The 21,058-nt window shown below is 44.3% G+C and overlaps 1 long non-coding RNA gene across 1 annotated transcript; it reads left to right on the forward strand.

Moving 5' to 3' along the window:
* The first annotated feature begins 1,321 nt into the window (after positions 1-1,321).
* On the forward strand, positions 1,322-12,342 carry LOC115344345. Its single transcript, XR_003924509.2, has 4 exons — positions 1,322-1,407; positions 1,629-1,740; positions 4,091-4,867; positions 7,969-12,342. It is a non-coding gene; the product is annotated as an uncharacterized LOC115344345 (long non-coding RNA).
* The last annotated feature ends 8,716 nt before the right edge of the window (positions 12,343-21,058 follow it).

A 21,058-nucleotide genomic window follows, 5' to 3' on the forward strand; every position in this document is an offset into this window, starting at 1 on the left:
GATTATAAAGAGGTGCTGTTGTGTATTGGCTTTTGATTTCACTTAAAAGTCATGTTTAGTCTCTACAGATTGTTGTGGTTTAACCCCAGCCAGCAACTAAGCACCACGCAGCCGCTCACTTGCTCCTCCCTGCTCCCAGCTGGATGGGGCAGAGAATCGGAAAAAAAGAAGTAAAACTCATGGGTTGAGACAAGAATGGTTTAATAACTAAAGTAAAATAAAATATAATAACAACAACAAAAATATAATAATAATGATAATGATGATGATGATGATGATGATGATGATGATGATGAAAAGGAATATAAAAAAAAAAAGAGAGAGAAATAAACCCCCAAAAAAGACAAGTGATGCTCAGTGCAATTGCTCACCACCTGCTGACTGATGCCCAAGCAGCAATCTGTCCCTCCCGGCCAACTCCCCCCAGTTTATATCCAGAGCATGACATTCTATGGTATGGAATATCCCTTCGGCTAGTTCAGGTCAGCTGTCCCAGCTCTGCTCCCTCCCAGCTTCTTGTACACCTGCTTGTTGGCAGAGCATGGGAAACTGAAAAATCCTTAACTTAGGATAAGCGCTACTTAGCAACAACTAAACCATCAGTGTGTTATCAACATTATTCTCACACTAAATCCAAAACACACTGTACCAGCTACTAGGAAGAAAATTAACTGTATCCCAGCCGAAACCAGGACACACATGTAAGATTTCTGCAAGGAAATTTCTTGTATTTCGATGACATTAGCACAGAATTACGGCAAGACCACAACATTAGGCATTTTTGTCTGTTCTGCGTAACATAATGACAAATTCAAGCACGCTTCCTTTTTTATTACAAAAAAGATACTGAAAGCAATGGCCAGGAATGCTAACAAGCAAGAAAGAGAACTTTCTATTCAAGTTATTTTGTGCCCTCTGGCCCTGTGACCTTACCAACCTGTGCTGAGCCACTAGCATCCTGACCATTTTGGTTACTACTGGAGGAAAAAAAGCAAATCCTTTCCTGGTCTTGGAGTGGCTCCAAAATGGAGCACAGATTCCCTGCTGAAGGTGACCTGTTTTAGGGGTTCTTTTTATCCCTGCTAGATTCTGCTTTGCCATTATTAAAAGTCCACAGCGAAGCATTTACTAGCTTTGTCCCTATATTTACAATACCTTTTGACTGAGATGTCTAAGAGCTTTAAACATATGCTTTAAACAGTGGACGGTTGGCGCTGACATTTGTTACAAATCTTTTCAGAGGGCCGTGTGGAATTGTTCTAATCCGGGAAGAGCCACTGACTCGCTGTGTGATCTGACAGAGTGACATATCACTTGACCTCAGCCACAGCAGCTGTAAAACGAGGTGGAAATACAGGGCCTGACAGAAAGGCGGAGGATGCCTTTCGGCAGAGCTTTCTCGAGCAAGTAAGTTTTCAGATCCGTGGCTTGGCATCCTTCTTATTCCTCCCGAAGTCTGTGGTGAGTTTTGGATCAAAATTAGGTTTTGCAACATTTCTTTTGAATTTTGACAGCGGAAGGACACGTTACGCAGTCGCATTGGTTGCTTGCAGTGGAACAAAACGCAAAAGGCTGGGTTTTATAGCTGAGCCGAGAAAGCGACCTCCAATCGCGTCGTTTTTTTGCAGGACAGGAGCGGAGACATTTCAGACAAAAACATCCCTTCCTTATTGCCCCTCTGCGAACCCCGGGACAGCTGCAACAGGGCAAACGCCGGCAGCCGCCCGTGCCCACAGAAAGGTTTGTCGCCGCGGCCGGACCCTCGCTGCTGCTGCTGCTGCTGCTGCTGCTGCTGCTGCTGCTGCTGCTGCGGGGGCTCCAGAGGGCGCAGCGTCCCCGCGGCAGCCCCGCCGCACCGCACCGCACCGCACCGCACCGCACCGGCGGCACCCGGGACCCCGCACCCCCGGTCCCGCCGCCGCCCCCCCCCCCCCCCGCCCCAAACCGCGGGAGCTGAGGGGTGAGAGGAGGAAGGAAATTGTTTTACTCCTGCTGCAAGCTTTCTTTGTGAATTCAGAAAGAAACATCCGAGCTTTCCCCCCCCGCGTCTTTCGGGGCGGGAAAGTGGGGGTTTGAGCGTTTGGTTTTTGTTGTTCGCTTTGGGTTTTGGTTTTTTTTAATTTTTGGCTAGCTGCTGCATTACTGGAGAAGGGCTGGGAAAGGTTTGCCACGCCAGCAGGTACAGTGGGACGTATTTTCTGTGAGATGGCTGTGGGCGCTTTAAACAGCAGCTGAAACGCTATCCTCTTCAGGCGGCTGTGTTCTAAGTATGGGAGCACCGGCAGCGGGCCTGCACTTGGGGCAGCGACACTTACCCCTGCCAAATTTTCTGATGTTGACATTACCAGCGTTCAGCTTTCAGCTAGCTCATGTCTGAGGATAACCTTAAACAAGAGTCCGTTTCGCTGCCCATTCAGCACACTTACATTTAACCTTAAGTTTTCTGCTATTTATGTGTGTGAAACGTCTTCCCCACCTTAGTTGTTTTGTCTGCATACGGGGGTGGATCTTGAACTACTAAACATCTGGAAGGCCACCCCTAGGTTGCACCTGGATGTCCCCTTTCTGCAGAGCAATCTCTGGTGGGCAAAGGGCCCGAGCTTGGTGGATCTCTTCACTGTACACTGCAGAGCAGAGGTGGTGGGGGGGAGGCAGCTGGCAGAGGCCAGGGAGAACTGGGCTCCAGTGAGCCTTGCTTTGGAGAGTGACTTGGCAAGGCATAGGAGAGGAGGGAAACTGATGAAACTTTAAGATGGACTTAAGGCTGCTGTAAGATGTTTTAACCGCAAACTGGTTTGAGTCCAATCTTAACAGGAGCTTAGGAGGCAAACTGCAGGGTCCGTCCTCAGGTATGTGACATGCCCAGGCGTACAAAAACACATGCTAAGCTGAGCTGGAGCTAAGTGCACAAAAGCAATCTCATTCCAGCCTATAGCACAGTTTTCATAGCACAGCCTCTGCTAGAGCCGTCTGGCACGGCCACTGGAGCTGACATCCTGCTTGAACTGTCCTGTCCCACTTGCATTCCCGAGCCGTCAGACAACAGCACGTGGATCGGCAGGCAGCAGTCCGCAGCACATGCCAAGCAAGTTTGTTACAAAAACAGAAACACAATAGATCTTTCTGTTTTCCAGTGTGTCTTCCCCAGTCCTTGCCCTTTTTACTGCCAGTGAAATGTAGAGGCATGTGAGGTGCGGTGTCCCAGTTGGACCTAACCTGTGCACGTTTCAGGGTGTTCTGATCTAGTTTTAGTCCAGGCAAAAGCAAACAGTTTTGATTTGAGTCTGCCCAAAGGTTTGGAGCAGTCATATTATAAATGGGATGTTGGTATGGGCCTTTTCCATAATTCTTCTATTCATAATTTGCTTCATCTTATTCTCATACAAATCAAACTAAATCAGCCTGAAGGGCTGAAGCAGTTACAGACCAAGGAGCCTTAGCAGTGGCAGTCCATGGGAAGATAAGCCTGCCACCTCCCTCTTCTTGCACTACCAGCCATCTTACTATTGCTCACATTGCCATTGGTGACCTGGTACCTAAGGCACAGACAGTTGCACTTGGGTGCCTGACTCTACTAATTTCAGCTGCCTCAGCAGTTGATGCATGACAGCTAGAACTACCCTGGGCCAAGAGTACATAGTGTACATCCCACACATAATGCCATCACTACCTTCGGACGGTTTCACCGACTCATACACTTTAGAATTAGGTATTTAGGAATTGCTTCAGTTTCTCTGTGACTGGTAACAACTAGGTTATTATAACTGGACAGTTCTTTAAAAATAGAAATTAATTTTCACTAGCAACCTTTAATTTAATGTGCCATGAACACATAAATAAACTAGTTAGTTTCCATTTCCGATTTTCAGACACTTGCACATGAATTACCAGTAAGTGAAGAGCAGTTGAGGTCTATAAAATATTTTTTTTACTTTTATTTCATAATTTCATGCTGGTTCTCTAACGTGGCTTTGAATTACTACTGTGACTTCCTGTGTTTCTGTAAAGAAGGAGAAAGAAATGTTCTCCATCCCAAGGATATGTGATGTCATAGCTGCTAATTTTTTTTCTTTTTTTTTTTTTTCCCTAGATTTTCTAGATGGGTTGCCTCATGAGAAAAGAGTCAAAGATGATGACAGTTCTAGGCAAAACTCTTGAATCATTTAGTCCAGCTTTCTGAATTGGGCAAAACACCTTGCTGTGTATTTACACTTGACTTTGAATTAACTCTTGGATGTTTGCAACAACAGCATCTCAGCAGTCAGGGAGACCTTGTGAAGCTGTTTCCCTTCACTTAGTAGCCTATCGTAAGACTTTTTAAAATTAATCTATAAATTTTGTTGGTTTTTTTTTTTTTCCCTGGCAGCTTCTAATCAGTATGAAACGTGAAGATGCCCTTTCTTCTAATCAGTAATGTATTTCATTGTATATAAATTGTATTTTCATATGCTTATCCCAGATAAAAGTATAAGAAACAATATGTATATTGTCTCTGGAAGGGGCAGAGTCTCTATAGAATAATATTACTTCTGTTGCCTTTTTAAGGGGCTCTGATCTGGTGGTATCCAGGAAAATAATTCTTGCTTCTGTGACTTCTTTTCCTCCATGTCTTCCCTTTAAAGTAAACCAAACCAAATTCTGTAGGACCACTGGGAAATTCTTTGAGAGGAAGGCTGCAATATGCATCTGTGCCAGCCAAACGGCTTTCTAATTCCCGGTTTCATTTCCTGAAGGCGCCTAAGTAGGACTGAGCTGCTGGATGTCTGAACTTCTCCCTGCTGTATGTATTTTATCTATTATCTCAGACACAGTTCAGAAGACTATATACTGTATAAAAAAGCATACAGAAGTTGTGACCAACCACACAGTAAATATACTAGAAGTTCATCCTTCCTCCTGCAAAATATATTTACAGTTTTTTAATATTATATTTGAAAAAAGTCCAGAAATGTTGTGAGTTTTTATGACTAAGCAGAGCAGTGTTTCAGGGAATGGATACGCTGCTTGTTCAGAATGCTCTAGTGTCTCGGACCTTCTGACTTTTGAAGCTGGGCACTAACTCAGTGTTTCAGTGAGTAGTACTTGCACGTTTTGAGTGGTAGGGAAAATATAAAGTGTACTTGAAAACACTTCTGTGGTAGCAACTGTGATCATGGACCAGACCCCAAAGGGCAGATTTGCATTGCACTTGCCACCTTGGTGTTTGCCTTGCTGATCAGCCAAGCCAAACTTCCTTTACTCGAAGGAGGGTTCTTTGGGTCATTTACTGATGTATTCCTTAGTGCAAACTATCCGTTCAGCTTTGACAGGAATTTTTTAATAATGTCTTTCTTAACATTGTTCTGCTTTTGCACGTCTTTTTATGATCTTCTGCATTTTTGTCCCCTTTACATTTAGCCTTTATGGTGAAAACTGTTGTAACAATAGTTACCATCCATTTAAATGGACTTTGTCTGTGTCTTATTAAGAAGAAATCTTTGTGTTTCAGTAAAATCTGTGGATCTGTTTGGAAAAGTCTTTTGTCAAAAAGACAAAATTTTCATTTGAAAGGTAGCATAATTTTCTGGTTTGTCTCACTTATCACTTACTTAGTCTACCTTTTAATTGCTGGGGTTTTTTTCTCTCTGCGGGAGGTGTAAACATCCATGCACTTAGCTGAACAGAGAAACAGCACACTAATTTCACAGTGACTTTACACCTATTTGCATAGTGAAGGCTGTTATTTGTAAAATGCAAACATCCCAGAAGCCTGTAACAGCTAGGCTATAGCTGCTGCACCTCGAACTTCGTGACAGGGCTTCCCCGGCACCTACCTGAACTGCCTCCCTCTGGCTCAGAGAAGAGTCTGGTTTCCTCATGCTACTTTCTGGCTCCTGAAGTTCTACCTTCTTTTGCTAATTTTCCTTTTCTGATACATTTCTAATAATCTGTGGATGTTTAATTAACTTTACTTACAAACAAGTATCCCCACGTATGACTTCCACTGCCTCTTCCTTGAAGGCTAGTGTGAAGTCCAGCTGAGAAAATCTCAAGTACCATCCTTTACCTTCTGTGTTGTAAAAACACAAGGGATTTCAACAGCTTGGCCGCCTGAACTGGGGCGTGCTGAGAAGCTCTAGGCAGAATGGCTCTGTGGATCCAAATCTTAAACCAATGGCAGTATTAGAATTAAGAAAACTAGTAAGAGAAATTAATAATAATAAGCTGTGATACCTCTTAAATACAAAAGCAATAGATGCTGTGGTCTCTGGTTTACATACATGAAAACAGAGGCAGAACCTGTGCCTGCACGCATCCTTAAGTGCCATGGCAAAGATGGGACTAGAGCACTGCCTTTCTAACTCTGAGCTTAGCATCCTACGTAGTTGTCCACACAGTCTCTGAAGTGAGAGTTCTTTTAACAACAGGACACTGAAACAAACACAAAATGTTAGAGAAGCCAGAATTCAGTAACAGTAAGCAATACGAGATCTCTACTTTCAGCTCAGTCTTGTACTCCACATGAAAGGCTACAGAAACTTCTGGTAATTTTATAACCTGTAGTTTGCAGCTGCATCCAACAGGACTTGGTAGGTAATGGTGACAAGGGCATTAGTTGATGGGATCCCATTCAAGGCTAAGCTTCAGATTCTTGAAGTTCCTGGAAGAATCTTCTGTTTGGGTTGGGTTGTGTGAATGGGCTCTTTGCCCATTTAACTGTGCAGAGCTCCAGATACAGCAAGATCTTCCTGTTCTAATTTGCCCATATTTCATTTCTTAGACTTATCATCAATCTAGTGTCTTTGTAATCTACTATACTGCTGCTTCATGAAGCAGTCTGGGCTACCAGATGCCAGAAGACATTAATGAATGGCTGCTGTGCATTCAGAGGGCAATTGCACATGCATAGAGCAAAGGGGAAGGTCTCCTGGGCATCCCTTGGCAAAGTGTACTGATGAGTGCTAGGACAGTTTAAGCTGCCTTTCACCCTTGTCCTCCCTCTGGTCCTGCGCTGAGTCCTGCCTTCAGAATGCAAGTCTGTATTTCCATTCTGCCTTGAGGCAGCTCTTTTCACCTATGTAGGTGGCCAGCCTATTTCCCAAATAGAAAAAGGACTCATAGCCAGTTTGACCCTTCTGGGTAAAGACATTGGTGAGACATTAAGCAAAACATCCTAATTAGCAGCAAAAAAGGAATTTTAATTCTGCACCATTTGGGAAGTGAACACTGAAGCTCGAAAAAGTGGGAAATAGAGAAATCTTAAAATGAATACGTGGGGAAATAGGTGAGAGAACATAATATTGAACAATATAAGTAATACTGATGGAAATACTAATATTTTATCTAATGACTTTGACACCAAAAGTAGGCAGGTAGTGGTGAAGTTTGCCCATGAGATAAAGCTAAGAAACATTGTCAATATAGCTGAAGTCAGAGACAACATAGAAGGTGAATTGGATAGTCTTGAGGACATGAAATTCAGTCATAGTACCAGATCATGCCTTTGCATACTGATAATAAGTGTTTCTCTTATGAGCTGGGACTCCATCCATTTGAAACAATGAGCAAGAATAGGCCTGACCTGTGCTGCTTGTTCCTGAGATGACTGAGCTCTCAGTGCTGTGTAATTCTGCTTTTGGCCTCTGCCATTTTAAAAGGCACCCTGGCAGCCCATGGTGTAAGACCGTAGCTCAGCAGGCTCCCCTGTTACTGTGTGTCACAGGTCTCAGTGGGCTGCAGAAGGTAAGTGGTAGTGTATTAGTGACATGCTGGCATTCGTGTTGACCAAATTCATCCTCACACATTAACGTTCAAGGGAAAAAGGAGGACTTTTCAGCTCCAGGGACAAAGCAGACTTTCTACATGACCTGCGGTTTTTTGCATGGCCTGGGAAATTCACTCATTGAACTTTTAATCTGAGGTAACGTTTTAAATTTAGTATTGTTAAAGATGTTTGTTCTTTAAAATGCCCTCTGTTTTTCTTTTTAGTAGCCTGTACTCCAAAATGACATAAAGAAGGCTGGTTTTGAGAAGAGGGCCTAAGGATGGGCAAGGGGAGGGAAATACTTTGCGCGAAGCAGAAGTCTGTGAGACGGCGTTCTGCATAAACCTGCCCGTCTGGTTTCAAGATGTGTCTCATAGGGCAGTTTTACTATCCCCAGCATAGCTACTGATGCTTGTCCCGAAGAAAGATAATCCATTATGACCTGTCCTGCCTAAATATCTACAACCCCTTTCTGGATTTAGTGAAAAACCCTCCTTACCAGCCAACCTTCAAGTGTATCTCTGCAGAAGGACGTAAAACCCAGCAGGACTCCCTTATCACATGGCATTAACTGATGTGATGCTGTCATTTTCGATATGTGTGACTTCTTGCCTCCAACCCCCATGCTGAGGTCTCGTGTTCCTTTTTTCCCCAGGGTCATGTCGTACACAGAGTCCCCACTGTGGCTTTGCTCTGCTGGGTCAAGGGAAACATGAGATGACAATTTTTACACTTTCCTATTAATGGTTAAATTTGGAGAAGGAAAAACAAGAGGTGTTTGTGGATTTCATCTTCAAGATTGATTTTATAAATCAGGATAAAATGTAAAGACGGACCCTCCTCAGGGCTTTTGACCTCCTGTACCTTTAAGAGAGTGGTAGCGGGATGGCATCTAACAGGCTCTGTAGCTGTCCCAGATTTTAACTGTTTTCTTCTGAATAGCAAGTATGTGATTCAAAGAGTGCCTGGCAAAAGCTTCTTGTATTTTTGCAGTAGCAGCATTGGAAATATTTCATGCATATATAAGATCCAGCATCCACGTAGACTGTTGTTGTTTTCTGCAACTTTTTGTAAGTTTGGGGAAAACTTAATAAGTACTGTTTCTCTTTCTTTCTTTCTTTAAAAAAGACAGGGAGAGAAAGCCTGCATTTTCTGCCATTTCCCAAGAGGCTTTTTATCTGTTTAAACCAACTAGGGATTTTTCACATATTGACATAAGCATTCATTTGCTAATTTGCTGGACATTAAACTGCACAGCATTCTTGAATGAGACTGGAATACTTGGGTACTTAGTGCTGCTCAGACCCCGCATCATTCCCAGTACACATATGGTTTTCCTCCTCTATCTCCTAGATAAAAGTCACTGTTTGATCGCCTTAAGGAAAAGAATGAGTTAAATGGACCAATATTCTAGCCTTGGCTCTAAAACTGGGCCTTTTCAGAAACTCCTCAGCACCTGCAGCAGCTAGGTCATTTGCACATACATAAATAAATAAATTAACAATGAATAAATAATTTAATCCCACCACACAATGCCACCTTGCAGATCTGATCCTTTGCTCCCAGTGAATTTGTCCATTCCTAATTCTTTTTGATAAAGTCCTCAGATACTTGCTGACTGTCAGTCTAATTTTCTTATTGTTTTCGCTTGATTAGTTCTGTATGACCTAAGGTCGCCCTTAAAATCCACATCTCTCGTGAAGACTCCGAAAGGCCTTCTTTTTTTCAAAGGGATGGAAAGTGCCTGCCATTTCTCCGGACAAAAGCCTGGAAGGTTTTCAGTTATTAGCCTCCTGAAGCAGCCCTTTCGCTCACCCAAGCGCAAAAAAAACTCATTAGGGGGCACCTTTCTTTCTGGCTTCTTTAACTGACGCATGTAGGGTTTACGTGTTTCAAGATTTGCAGGTCTTGGATGAATTTGGACAGCCTCCCTTTTAACCCTGCCGGCCTGCAGTTATGCCCACCACAGATACTCGCCGTAGCTCAGTGCCCTTAACCACCTGGAGATGCTTCGTCTTTTTAAAAGCCGCTTTACACCCCGCTTCGTGGTGAACAGAAGTCACGTCAGCGTGCTGCTGCACTCCGAAGCCACGCTCCCGCGGGGTGTGGGTGGAAAGGCAGGCAAGGCTGCCAGCTGCCGACAGGCTCCACGTTTTGCACTTTGCGATTAAAATAGGAAATCAAAGTTAGTGTCTCGGTCACGCAACCCTTATTACCGTCGGAGGGATTTGCAAGACTAAGGCAGTACAGCCCTGAGAGCCTGCCGTGGCTGGGCGGCATTATGCCCTGGCCTGCTTATTCTCTTTCAGGCAGCAAGGTAATTACTCTTCTCATATAGGCTGAGTTGCCTTCCTGAGCCATGCCAGGTGGGCTAGAGAGACTCCCTAAAGATGTGTCTTCACACACATCGTATCTGGCCATCTTGCCCTTCGGAGGGAATGTGCAAAGTTGCTGGCTTCTGCATTCGCTTGGGCTGGCAGAGGTTGTAGATCAGGACAGCACCTGATCTGCCGTACTTAAACAGTGCTGCCCAGCAATGCCATACCTGTGGTTACCTTTTAAGAAGAGAAACAGCCTGAAATTGTACTGACAGGTATTACAGTAAGGAGTGTTTCTCGCTTACCTAGGCTCTGGTATATTTGTGAAAGAGAGACATCATGTGATTGAAGAGAGGTAGGAGCAAACCAATTATGTTTTCTCTTTCAGAAAAGGGCTGCCTAGTCTCTTTGAAGAGAGACCTCAGTTCAGGCTGGGATCTGAGCCTAAAGAGGAGAAAGATGTGCAGAAACAGAAGGAAAATAAGCAGGTCCAAAAAGTGTAGGTGGAAGATATCCTAGGCAGGTATAGAAAAATAGGTGTCTTGCTCCTGCAACACTGCTTCTCTTTGTCCTGAAGGGCAGCTTGTCTTCCACTGGGCTAGAACTGACTATGATCCTTCTGGGTTAAAATTTGGTAGGGAAGCTCAAGGCTGTAGCTGAGGTCCTACTTCCAAGCATGCATATTTGTGACCACTAATTTTGGTCCCCGGCTGTTTTTAGGTATATTGTCCTTGTTAGGTTGGAAGAATGCACCATTATGACCACTGGTTCTTTTCCTAACTTGCCAGTTCCTCCGAAATCCCCACAATACCAACACTTTACCTCAATGTGGTTTTCCTCTGAAATCTGAGTGAAACAGCCCTCAGTTAAGTAAAGCGCGTCAAGTGCATAAAGCTGAGCCTATGTGCAAATCCTTGCAGGGTCGGCACTGCAAACTGCATTACTCTTTCTGCTGGTATAAATGCTGAGCAGTGATTGGTTGGATATAGCGTAAAATAATGCGGAAGCTATGTGGTCTACTCCATAATACAAAGTAATAGTTACATTATGGTCTGAAGAATAGCAGAAACAACAAGAAATGAGAAACGAGGGGAATTTTGGACTGCAACCTGGCAGTAACGTGGTGTTTAATCTTGACTTGTGATCCTCTGTCAGTAGGGTCCTGCTCCGTGTTTCTAATCTGCCGACTGAGTAGCTGTCAAAATTCATTCCACTCTTTGTAACCTGGGTAATCTCATCTCCCAGAAAACTTCAGGACTACAGTGGATCTTGGAGCACATCGTTGGGACCACATAGAAATTGTGATGTTGTGATACATCAATTTTGTAGAGGCTGCTGAAGGCACAAGGAGACAAATCACAAGGAGAAATTGTATCAACATGATAACAGGCAGAGTCATGTTTATAACTTTGCATCAGTTTCCTTCCCTGCTTCAAGCTATGCAGGGGTATCAAAAGCTTCCTGAATAAACACTACCCAGCAATAGAGGATGGGTTGGAAGATTTAGATGAAATTAACTCCTGGTGTCTCACTCAGGAGATCATGTATCTTCTGCTGATGAGGTAAGACATACGACCTTGGAAATCACAGTAAAAATAAGGTAGAACCATTGTGGATGGTGATGTCCCTGGAGATCCACTCATTATCCCTCATTCAGAGGATTTTCTATCTGAGCAAGCATCATTTTAGCAGTCTGATGTCCGTTGGCATAAAACTATAATCCTTAGAAAAATTTCTGAAGACATCAATGACTTTGCTGGGAGTTTGCTGGTTAAGTACGCAGTTATTTGGCTAATAATAGGAATAACTTCCTATTTTTCTTCAAAATAGTCATTATCTATTGTTGTTGCTCATTTTAGTGCCATTACATTTTGTCTTTTGGTGTTTTGAGGGAAGGTTTGACATCCAGTCTGAAATAGCAAGTGAACTCTGCAAGCTTGAGAAACTTTAATGATAAATAAGGATGACACATTGGGTTTTCAGGAGTTTGTGAGACATTTGGCTACTCCTCGAGCTCTGCATGTTTTCCCAACGCCAAGCATTGTCCACCCGAAAAAGGAGCTGATAACTTAAGGCTGTGAAAAAGCTCAGCTGTAATTCTGACATCCTGGTGGTCAGGGTGTGGGCAAATGTAATTTATTTCAGTGGGATAAAAATGGTGGTCGTGAAACTGTGTTCTAACATGGTGCGCTGTTTCAAAAATGGAATGAAACTGGATGAGCAGGGGGTTCAGCGCCAAAATAGCACCTGGCTAAGGATAAGCTTTCTTTTTAAAATGCATGAAGCACAAGCTTCAGCAGCAAAACTGGCTGATGATGAATCCTAAAAAAATAAATCCTTTTCCTAAAAAAGGGATTAAACATTGTCTATCCTATAATGTGTCTATTTGTGATGAAATGCCAATTCCTAAGTACATTCATGAGAACGCAGCTTTATTCTGTTCACTCACCTTAGCAGCCAGAGCTGGTAAAATTTCACTGACTGTAATGGAGAGGAGAAGAGAGGAGAATTGATTTCCATTGAAATAATTGGCAACATTTTCCCTTAGCATCTTGCTTAAGAATATTGATTTTCTGATTTTATATGTAGATGTTTTATACATGGAGTTCCTGAAGCCCTTTGCTTCTTGTTGGCAAAGGTGGCAGGGGAATAACGTGGCTGCTATTATGCAGGCATCCCAGAACTAAACCAGTGCCGTGGAGGGGCTCAAGCTTCTGAGCTTGACATTTTGACAGCCAGACTGTGGAGAAAGGACACTGGCTTTTGGTGGATGGCTAACTGTTTTGCCTGAAACAGTGCTTGCTGGAGCGAAATAGTAAGAACCCATTCTTCCCCACCTGAAATTCTTTCCACCTGTCCTAGCAGTACATGCAACTAGTACAATAAAAACACCTGTCAACTGAGATAACCAGCTACTGGGACCCTTAAACACTCATCAGCTGTTTCAGTTCAGTGGCTGGACTTGCAACACCTTCAGTCTGTGTAACAGGCACACAAAAAATGGATCTTTGTTTTAAATGAGTAACAGGTCTTGCAGATGAGATGGAAGAAATTTTTATTTGGCTGAGTCACTGGAGGCTGAACTTCTTTTAATTAAATGTGATATTTTGGCATGGAGATGTATAGCCCCTCTGAATACCTGAGCAGATAAATCAGACTACTTGCCAGGCAGCAATGAGGGTGGGATTCAGCTGCCCTGATTTTTTCCCTACTTGTATATCTGAATCTGACCTATTGATCCTGCATTCCCTTCTGATTCAAAAGGGGAAAGATACATATTTCAAGGAAAATCAGCTCATTTTTAAAGGAGAAACTAAAATCAGTCTGATAAATTGTCCTCTGGAGATGCCTGCTTGTCCCTCTTGACTAGAAAGATTGCTTAGAATGATTAATTCATTCTTAGACCTCTACCTTTGAGACATCTAACAGTTAGTTTTAGTCAGATGCTCATAAATTTCAGTATGTCCTTCTATTATCAGACCACTGAAAAGATTTTTCCTTTATGGTATGATGTTGCTTGTGACAAAATAATTTTTCCAAGTATATGAATGAAAAAAATCCCATTGGTCCCATCCCATCCTTGTGTTTCAGCCTGTTAAAGGATGAAACTTGCCAGCATCCTGCCTGTGTGTTTGTGGACCTACAGGCTCCAAAGCACACCTTATGCCCTGGCCAGCTGTGATGAGATGCTCAAAGGGGTTTTTGCCCTACCAAATGGTTGTAATTTTCCTGAAATAACTTACCACCTTGATTTTTTTCTGTTTGCAGTTACAGTGCCTGGAAGACTCTTTCAAAGGCCTTTAGGAAGCAGGATGCTGACAGCAGGGGTTACTGCTCTGTTCCAGAACGCCAGTCTCCAAATCCCCATAACTTCCTGATGAAGTTTATCATTCTCTCTAAATTTGATCCTAATCTGAAAAGGCAAATTGATTACAAATCCTTTTTGGAAGCAGCCCATAAAAAAGCTAGGCAATTACAGCCAACAGCCCCTTTGCAAACCTGCTATAAATTAACATAGAATAATCCCATGTCTAGAAGAACAGCATTTATATTTCCCCCAGTTGCCTGTCCTTCTAGCTATGTCATATACTTCTCACAGGCATGCACATCTTCTACCTACTTGTTGCTCGCCATATTCAATACTGTAAGTTGCTTTGTGAAGGGGTGGTAGAAGCTCCTTCTGAGAGCATAAGCAAAGCTGGATATAACACATTGCTAACTGCATGTAACATACAACAGACTAAGAAAATTAATGCTACCAAGAAGATTAATTTTCTGAAAAGGAGAGACAAAGGTGCAGCATGGAGAGTTGCAAATAGCTTTTGGGAATTTGAAATATTCAGTGAAGAACAGCATGCCATTTTGCTGTTTGGAACCACCTCACCGTGGAAAGGAGATCCTTTGACCTCATAGATTAGTTCCTGCATATGCACACAGGTGGAGGTTGGCCTTTCATTTAAGTATAGATTGTTGTGCCTAGTTGTGGGGTTTTTTTCTTGGAGGAATATTTTATGCACTGAGTACCAGAGGCTGTAGGACCTGTTCTGTAGCTGTTCTGTACATGACTTTACTTTCACGACCAGAGTAATTGTGTATTTAGGACCAGGTTAGGTTCTTTACTTTCCATACATCTTTATAAACATGTGGCTGCATAGCTGAATTAATAAAATGAGCATGAGGAGCCACTGAAATATGTATCACTTACCTGTTTGGTAAGCTCTCTGCTGATGCAACTCCATCATGTCTCCTCCTCATGGAAGCAACTACAGCTTCAGGGATCTCCAGGAAGCTTTGCCCACCTGCACTAGCTAAGGATTTGGTCCACGATATATGCACATAGGTAACAAGCATGTAGGAGTCTCTTGTTTGCTTTAACATACTGGCTTTCCTGCAGACGGTGATTTGTAACCTGCTGTAAACAGTGGTACCTTTAATCATCATTTTACTGGTGTTCATAGATCTTTGCTGTCGAAGAGGTTATGGCATTATGCAGCAAAGGATGTACTCTTGGTCTTGCTCTTTTTCCAATTGCTTTCTCTCCTTCTCCAGACATCAGAGAGAATTTACAATACTTTCAGTAATAAAACTCCAAGACATGTTTTTTCTCATTTCTTTAAGAGAGCAGGAGGTACTGTATGAAAAAAGTTTGTGGCATAGAAAAATTATCATTACTTCCTATGATAAAAAGGGGTTTTATAGTAGAATATGCAAGACAGCTTATATTGATTCCCTTAGAACATTCCAATATATTGTTGTCTTATATGTAATATATATTGTCTCAGGGTTTCCTGAGGTTCTTGAAATTTTGTAATCTGTGCTCGGTGAATATCATTGTTCCCTGTTACACTTTTCTCATTTTGAAACTGAAGCTATGTGGGGTTTCTTCTATAGGTTTTGTTGTTATTGTTTCTTCTACAGATCCCAGTCCTGAAAACCCAACAGTCAATTTGATAGTAAGAGTAAATTATTTCCATCCTACCACCTTTGGCAGAAAAACTCTGTATCCTAATTTTCACACACAGCTATAGTGGCATCACCTGTTGTAGCAAGTAAGGTTGTACAGGTGTATCAAATACCTGTCTGTATCAAACCATGAGGTTGCCCTAGGATAAATTAAAGGACATTTTAGTTTGGGGGGAAAAAAGAAAAAAAAAAAAAAAGACAACCAGTCCTATATCTTAGTCATAAAAGACTGACCTTTAAAGGCTAATCTCTGTGAATTCATCCCTTGGAATGACACTAATGTAGCATGCACATGTATGAGGATCTAACAAAGCCACATTTAAGCAAAGAACGACCAAGCTAGACTAGGAAATACTGAGAAAAAACTAAACTGAATCCAGCTGTACTACAGAAGAGGTATATATACACATATATATACACATATATATGTACATATATATATACACATATATACATATACACATATATATACAGAGTAGTATACACGGTACACAAAGCAGATGGTACACAGGCCACACACCTCCAGAGGAGGAGAACGGAGGTGCGAAAGCCATAGTCCCCACTCTGTCCTGGCGTGGAGAAAGCACTGCAACCCTGTCACGGCTTCATGCTTGCAACTCTAAATTGGATGCCTCCTTCAACTTGATATCCTGAGATAAAGCCTCTCCGGACGGACTAATGTCTAATCTCTCCTTTCAAAGGACTAACCAGGGCACAGTGTTTCCTTCAAAGACAACAGAAGTGGCTTTGTAGGGGCAGAGCAGTTATGAGCAGGTGCTCCCAAAGAGAGACACCCAGTTTTTAGCCTCGGAGACTTCAACCTTGAGACTCGAACTTCCTAGAAGGATGTCTAAGCCTCAGGCTAGGAACTAAGGGCTGGGAGATGGAGGCGCAGGCCATTGAATCAGAGCGAAGGCACTTTCTGCCGTAATCCTGGTCTTAGGGTTTCAGTTGGACTGCACCCTGCCCTAAATGCCTGCACCCTTCATGGGACTGAAAGCCTGATTTTGGTGCTGGAATTCACAAGAGGCAGAGATGAGCTCAGAGCTCAGGAGCTGCCTGGTTTCCACAAAGCTAGCAGGAGACTGAGATAGTCTCTAAATAAAGGACCGCAAAGCGAGCTGGTGTAAATCCTTCTACATGCTCCGGGTTAAGCCCTCAGCAGGCGTAAAACTACCTTCATAGTGCTCACCAAAAGCATAACAACTGAGTCATAGACCCTCTCGTGAATTCCCTGGTGCCTTGCAGGGCTCCCTTGCTCAAAGAGCCTCATTTTTTTAATTACACAATCATTACATAGACTACGACTGCATTTTGAGGTGTTACATTCTTACAGTAATTAAAAATTAAATTGCCTTTAAACTTTTCAGAGCATATGTGCAAAAGTTTGAATTTCTTGTTAGCAAAAGCATTTTTTTCAGCCTCATTAACTGTATTACTGCTGATGAAATATAATGCACATTTCAATTACTGTAGCTTGAAAATGAATGTTAAACAATCTGTTTCCTGCGTGGAACTGGATTTAATATTCTGAGTTTGAATCTTCCAAACTGCTCCTCTTTCCTCACATTTGATGTTTCATCCAAATGTTGTTGGTGTTGCCCTCTCTCACCTTTTGAAAGGAGGTTGGTTTTGTTTTAACATGCCACTCTGTATGCAGTATGGTATGTGGGTAGGTATCAGAGCTTTAACCTTATATACATATTAAAATGCCTTTCTCACACATCTTGCCATAATTATGCGTTCTCTTCAATAGAATCCAGTGTTCTTTTCCTAAAACGGCCTTTACGCAATCTGTGAGCAAGTTTGCTAGAAATAAACATGACGATGTGAGAGGGGATGGACTCGTCCAAGGCAGGAGGCAAGTCTGTGAGGTCAGATGCTGCATCTCAGCAAATACACAACTGTCAGCTGGAGGGTTTCTTTCCAGAAGACTGCCTTTGCGAAGGGGTTGCTGCACAAGCATACAGCTGCTTCAGCAGCATGTGTCTAATGCACAGACTGTTCCCAAGAGCCACAGGCGAACACGGTTTCCTCCTCCTTATGCCTGAGTCACTTTATGAAGGGAAAACACCCATCTAGGCTTCCAGGCACTGTTTAACTCTCTCTGAGAATGCGGTAGCAGGGCAAGAAGCTGATCTGGATGGGGTGGTCATTGTACCCTGGCACCTGAGACCCTCTGCTCTCCTAAGCACTTCTGGTATGACCCTGGTCAAACCGTGCATGCTACCCGGGGGTACCGTTGAGCCTGAGGAACAGCAGCAGCGTCCCACAGAGCAGTGGGACAGCAAGACTTACAAACTGGCAAGATCTTTGGGAAAGGGATCATATCCATACCACTAGGAAGCCAGCTATCATGTGCATCACTACTGGAAGGGATCTGTGATTAAGAGCCTTCAGCAGTGCTGTTCATCCTCCTTCCCTCAGCTGCTTCTTCCCAACCATGGCTCGGCCCTTATAGATGTGCTGATGCAACTGGTTGTGGTCCAATGCTGTGAGCAGGGTCACTGACCCCAAGTAAAATAAAAATACTGTTTTCTCATTAGCTGGTGACCTGATTGATAAGTTGGCCCCAAAATGACTGTGTTGGCATGAATTTGGGGACTGTGCTCTGTGGCACGGGCTCTGTTTCCAAGGCTGGAGACTCCACAGCGTGGCACTGCCACCAAAGCCCCCAGATCTTTGAATGATGCCTTCAGACTGGTGCAAAACCATGGGAAGAAAGAAGAGTTCTGATCTGTGTTATATATGCTCAAAGTTCATAAACATTTTTTACTTATTTAAATATTAAGAGTGGCAAAGTAACACTTCCTTCCAGGCTTTGCCTGTTCCCTGTTTAAAACGTGAATTTTTAAGGTGGAGAGTTTGTATGCAGGCTACTTGTGCCTCTTTGATCTAATTGATGATGTTTTACTTCCCTGAGAGTGCAAATAAATCCTTATGATAAATTAGGGAGTTGGAGATGTTTTCAATAATGCAATATTACAAAGATAGACATAAACTCCTCTACTGTCTGAGTAAATGACAAGTGAGAGTCAGTATCAGATACAGAACTGTATGCTCCCATTTTGCTGTCCTTTGATCCCAAAATGATTCTTTGCCTCCAGCATGAAGAAATTACTGAAATGTGAGTATGCTGTACAACTGTTTTCTGGGCTAGGATGAATTGCAGTATATGTAGGATTTGGAAAGTGTGAGGAAAAGAGAGGAGTTCAGATAACAGGGAGAAGAAGAGATGGAAAAGAGGACATGAAAGCATGGGGAAGGAAGGTGAGGCAAAATGAGGCAAAATTGATTTGAAGGTCTAAGGAGGAGAAAGATGCTAGCTGAAGGAAAGGAATAGGAAATGATACAGCAAGTCATTCACCATTAAGATTTTCAGGCAAGCAGGTGTGTAACAGGGAAGCTAGTATTTTGGGGGCTTTGGGAGTTAAAATAGTTTATTTTCAGGAACAAAACCCCCTCTATTTGTTCCCATGCTAGCTGCTGCCAGACACCAGTAAATGGCACTGCCATGTCGCAAGATGAGCACCGCCAGCCCGGACGGGCACCCCACCTGGGACCAGGTACGGCCTTTAACTGGCCCAGCACAGGTGACATCCAGCTCCTACCTCCTCCCACCAGAGCTGGTGGGTGATGCTCAGGGCAGAGCTCAAATAAGTCCCGTCCCGTCCCTCCCCCCCGAAAAAAACCCCAAAGCTACAAATCTCTGCCCTCCAGGCACAGAAATGTAAACTAAAATAAAAACAAATGAGCTCTGCCAAAACACAGGGAGTGCCCATCCTGAGGGAGCTCCGCGCCCCCCCCGCCCCCAGTTGCCCGTGAGGATCCACGGCTCTCCGCGCCGGTGGGATCCCCTGCGCCCGGAGGTGGATCCGAGCTGGGAAGGCAGCTTGGCTCCCATCCCCGGTACCGCTGGCTTTAGCGGATGCCAAAATAATTTGGGGGGCAAAAGCCGGGGGCTGGGGGTGGGGGGGCGAGTTCAGAGCCCTGCACGGGCAGAGGGGGGTGGGGGGGACACTTCTATCCTAAAGTCATTGTAAAGCCCAAGAGGGGTTTATCCTCCACAGCTAAATGAAAACGAAAAGGAAAAAATCCAGAATAGCAACACTGGAGATACAAAGACTGTCATGGACCAGTGCGAGTTTGCAAAATTGTATGTAAATGACCCCAGTTTTGACCGTGGTGGCCCTCTGCTAATCCCAGAGAGAAAATCTACTTAGCAAAGGCAAGTTTTGTTTAATTTGGTTAACAGGGACCGAAATGCTGAATATATTAATAGTTTGTATTTCCAGGAAAACGCTGTGTCTTTAACGCTTCAGTGCCAAAGGGGGTTCACAAGAACTTAATGCTCACAGAATAAAAATCCTGTAGCATTTTCTCCGTATTCTGCACCTAGCGCTGGTGAAAATGAGCATAGGACGTGTTTTCATAATAGGCACCAGCCATTCTGCTGCTGGTGAATGCCTTTGGCTGATCCCATATTGCTCTGTGTACACTGAGCAAGAGAGGGGTTCCCACTGGATTCACCATCCTAAGGGTGTCCCGAGGAAATGAGGGGGTTTTCGCCCCTCTCTGGCTGATTCATGACGTTATCCCGCCGTGTGACCTTTTCCCCACTAATCTGAAATAGCAGCTTTTCCTGTATTTACAGGTTAAATGGAAGATACACATTCTACTTTTTACTCATTGTAATGAAGATCTTTTTGTCTGTCTCCGAATAAAGGGTCGGGTTGGTTTACAAATTGCGGGTCAGCCCATTCCGTGACCTGGGCAAACAACCCGGGTCAAATCTCCTCAAAGCCTCCCCACCCAACTGGAATAAGTTAATTTACCCCTCGGCGGCTCCGGCCCCGCCGGGCACACCCGGGCTGCCCGGGATGGAGGGTGGCTGGGGTCCCCCTGCCCTCCTGCCAGAGGGTGCGGGGACACCCACGGGCGCTCGGTTCGGGTGGGACCGACTTTGCCCCGTCGGGCAGGGCGGGAGGGAGCCGTGCCACGGCCCCACGCCGGCAGCGAGTCTTGAAGGGCTGCCCCCCAAGAGCTTTTATTCGGTTTATTCTCGGCGCTCTGCAGCCCGCGCCTTCCCCCTTATTCCTCCTCCTCCTCCGAACAAGCTGCCCCGCAGAGAAATGCGCCGGCAAAACCCACGGGAGATCCCGGTGCCTTTCGGACGCGTGGCCCTGGGAGCATCCCCCCACGGGCGCGCGGGAGGGCAGCACCCACGGGTTGGTTTTTTTTTGGGGGGGGGGGGAGTGGGGCATCCCCCACCCGGCGGGGCACCCCCGGGACTGCATCCCTCCGGCGGCGAGAGGGACCGAGACCCGCCGCGCCACGCTGCGCCCCGCCTGCCCGCGGTGCCGACCCACGGCCGCGGCGTCCAGCGGCCTCCCCGGCCCTCGCGGACCGCGTTTCGCTCGTGGGTTTTGTTGTTTTGTTTTTTTTTTCCTCCCCTGGGTAGCGGGGTGGGTGGGGGGAGACTCCCACCGCCGCCCGAGGACGCTCCCTCCCGCAAACAAGCAGGGGCGGCGGG

The sequence above is a fragment of the Aquila chrysaetos genome, chromosome 1 (genome assembly GCF_900496995.4).
Source record: "Aquila chrysaetos chrysaetos chromosome 1, bAquChr1.4, whole genome shotgun sequence".
NCBI classification, from domain to species: domain Eukaryota; kingdom Metazoa; phylum Chordata; class Aves; order Accipitriformes; family Accipitridae; genus Aquila; species Aquila chrysaetos.